We start from the raw sequence: 3,554 nt of genomic DNA, 5'->3' as shown, positions 1-3,554 counted from the left end.
CAGCCACGACTGACTTGCCTTGCCTCATCAGTCTTGAGACTAGGCACCACCTGATCAAAGCTCACAGCAAAATCATCATACGCTCGGAGCTAAATAAATGCACCTGCAAAACAAATTCTATATAACATAAGTGGAAATTCGAAAATGTAAAATATTATATGACATTTTTACGATTATTCATATTTATCACAAAATATACATTAGTAAAACATTTAAAGTTTATTAATATCTCAGGTTATTTTACATAATAACGGCTTCTAACAAATTACATTGTCATCGCTTTCTCCACTAGTTCAACCATGGCTGTTGCCACCGTGCTTTCGACTTTTAACTCTATCCGAATATCTGCATATTAGTGTTTGCTGTTCCGGAGTCCGGACATTCGGTTGCAATAGTCCAGGTCCAGCCTGTTCACTTCCTCTAGCAGACAAGCTCACAGCCCATCTTCCATAGTACGGCACGAGAATCGTTGAAATAGAATCTCAACGGTCATCTAATCAATAAGTAACACATGACAGGCAATAGGTTTTTCAGTCGGGCTGTTTTTCTAGTTGTAACTTAACTATGAAATGCTAGCTACTAGCATTCTAGCCTAGTCGTTAATAAACAGATGAGTCATAGACTCATAGTTAATAAGTTATAGTATTAGTTTTATTAGAAACAAACCTTGTGTATAATGTAAAAATTGTTTCAAAACAGCAGTGGAACGTTTGGGTTGTTTGCCTCACAGCTGACAATTTCAATATACTGAAAGAGTGTGTAATTTAGCATGAACATTTCTAGTTCTTAAAATGTAGAGTGCTTGCCCTTCTAAATTTCTAAAATTCTTATTCTGTTAACACTTAAAAGCAGACAGCTTCCTCATATCTACCTAAAAATTGAAGTTTATTTTGTATTTTATTTTTCCTTTACAGATTAAGCTATATAATTAGTAATTAGGATCTATCATCTAACAATACAAAATTACTTACAAAATACAAGTTACATCATTCCATTAGCCTATTTAACTTGTCAATGAAATTTCAGCTTTAGGTGCTCACCCGCCTCACTGTGCTCTAATCTTCCTAGTCTTCTAGATAAGATCGGTATTTTATTTCAAATTCACAATCATAGTGGCAAACCAGAGATTCTTTAGAATCAGTTTATTTTTAATTTCCTCATTTATTCAAGATTTAAACCAATTTCTTAAGTATGATAATACTGGTATCCATGATACTTTACTGGTCTACTTATAGGACTCAAAAATGAACTTAAGAGAGAGTCTAAAAAACTCTCTGCTTTGCCACTATGTTCACAATGGATATGCATGCTTAGTGTTAGTGGTTTCATGATTCATCACAGGAAAGAAATTTTACCATATTATTTGATGCAATAAGTTTTTGGGATAGTTCGGTATTTATATTTACGGTATTTAATCCTATATAATTGCAGATTTACAGTGTCTTCCTTAGGGCTTAGGCGTTAGGCGTGTTGATTGAAGCATATTGCTGTACTGAAAAAGTTTTAAATCCTACCTACTAAAATAACTAATATAATTTAGCCTATAACAAAATTTGCTTAAAAAGTTTTAAATTGTATATTATATGATTTAGCCTGTAAAAAAATTAGTAATAAATAATAAGAAATTTTTTGAGTATGTTATTAAAATTTCAGGCTTCTGTAGTCACTGGATAAGCCCGTGAATGTCAATAATAGTCGCAACATGTAATAACATATCTGTATGTTGTGCTATCAGTGCTATCATGCTATGGCCTATGTATAGCTTGTTCTGATTCATACTCTAAAATGCCATTGCCAGGTATATTTACCTGGCAATGCCAGGTAATTTAATTAATTGCCATTGCCAGGTATATTTACCTGGCAATGGCAATTAAATTTTTAATTTTACAATACATTTGCATCAATTGTTTTATCCAAATTTGAAGAGTTGTCAACTTTGCCTACAATCTTGGTAATATCTGATACAGTGTCTGCATTTGGATTACAGTATGATTAGTGTTTTATAAACATCTTTCTCTAGTGTTCAACAAAAAATTTAATCAAGCAAAACTTTGTCTGTAATAAACATAAAAATTTATTTTGATTTCAGTAAGCTACAAGTATGACTGGTACAAGTTCCGTGTTTAGGAAAAAGTTCCCTGGGCTTGATGAAGAAATATTCCAGTATGTTGAAGGTAAGTTCTTCCTGATGGTAATAAAAGTATTATTCAATTGAAATAGTAACTTTTTTTATCTAATTCCTTCTGCTCTAGAGTCTGCTCAACAGATTGAAATTTGAAATTTTGGTTGAAAATGTATCTTCTGTCAGTGAGAGAAGATACTGTTTATAAACTGCAATTTACTGACCACATTTCATCTAAGACAATTTAAATACTAGTATGCAACACTTGATATATTGCAATTGTGTAAAAAAGCTTCAGTTATCTCTATGTATAACTTAAAAATTTTCATACATTTCTATATAAACAATTTATGGTTTCTATTTCAGCCAACAACTTGAGTATAATGGCAGCTCATTTGTTATTGATATTATGTGTGAAAATTTCTCAAAATACTATTGACAAATATTCAGTACAATAACTAAAGCTCAGACTGATTACTCAATATCATTTAGCTTTGGTGCTATTGACTTAAATTTTTTCTTAAGGAAAACTTTTTGCATCTTATATGTCAAAACTTAAACTTCTCTCCCTTTGTTTAGGTGTACTGGAGAATTTGGGAGATTTTTCTGATGGCCAAGAGTTACATGATGCTATTGGAGGCTTGCTCATGGAGAGTGTAGGGGCTGACAAAGACACTGAAATAAGGTGATTCATTTTAGATATTATGTATTGATTACAAATCCTTGTAAAATGTAGTGATGGATTACTTATAGATGCCTACTTTTTATATTTTATTGCAATTTTTATCTATGCATGTCTTTGTAAGCATAATAGCACTAAGTTTGGTACCAGTTGTTTCAACAATTTTGTGGAATTTGAGAATTTATATTGAACTTATTAGAAATTCAGAAGCCATCACTGAAAGAAATGAGTTAGACGTTGTCCGAAAAGCGGTGCGCTTTTCTCCCTTGTCCCCTCCAGTCACAGTTTGACATGCCAAAGGGGCGCATCAGCGCTGCGTCCGCTCTCTGCTAGTGACGTGGGTTAGAAAGCGAGTCACTCTTGGGACAAACGACCGACTCATTTCTTTGGGTGTGGACATAAGTCGTACTAGACAGTCGTACGATCGCGCTGTCTTGAACAGCTGTGTTCTGGAACAGAACTAGAACAGCTTGAGTATAACAAATGGAGGCAAGTGAAAAGAACAATGATTGCCGACACTCCGGTGCGATAAGAGAACAGTGATGAAAGATAAGAGAACAGCGATGCAAGATAAGAGAACATCGATGAAAGATAACAGAGCATAGGCAGGTCCATGCTATTCCACTCCATGACTTCGAGCGTGTATCTGAAGGAAAGTTTACAGCCTGCATATATACCTTCAACATGATATACCTTTAACATTTATATACCTTCAACATGTTATAACTTCAATGGTAGTATGTAAACTGA

General features: G+C 33.6%; 1 long non-coding RNA gene across 3 annotated transcripts; it reads left to right on the top strand.

Annotated features, from left to right (window-relative positions):
• The first annotated feature begins 394 nt into the window (after positions 1-394).
• Positions 395-2,802, top strand: LOC108678878. Of its 3 annotated transcripts, none has more exons than XR_001931338.1 (3): positions 395-452; positions 2,090-2,174; positions 2,702-2,802. It is a non-coding gene; the product is annotated as an uncharacterized LOC108678878 (long non-coding RNA). The 3 variants fall into 3 exon arrangements; XR_007156938.1 differs by lacking the exon at positions 395-452 and adding an exon at positions 469-504; XR_007156939.1 differs by lacking the exon at positions 395-452 and adding an exon at positions 1,925-1,951.
• The last annotated feature ends 752 nt before the right edge of the window (positions 2,803-3,554 follow it).

The sequence above is a fragment of the Hyalella azteca genome, unplaced genomic scaffold, assembly GCF_000764305.2.
Source record: "Hyalella azteca isolate HAZT.00-mixed unplaced genomic scaffold, Hazt_2.0.2 contig10630, whole genome shotgun sequence".
NCBI lineage: Eukaryota > Metazoa > Arthropoda > Malacostraca > Amphipoda > Hyalellidae > Hyalella > Hyalella azteca.
This window is presented reverse-complemented; position numbering and strand designations above follow the sequence as displayed.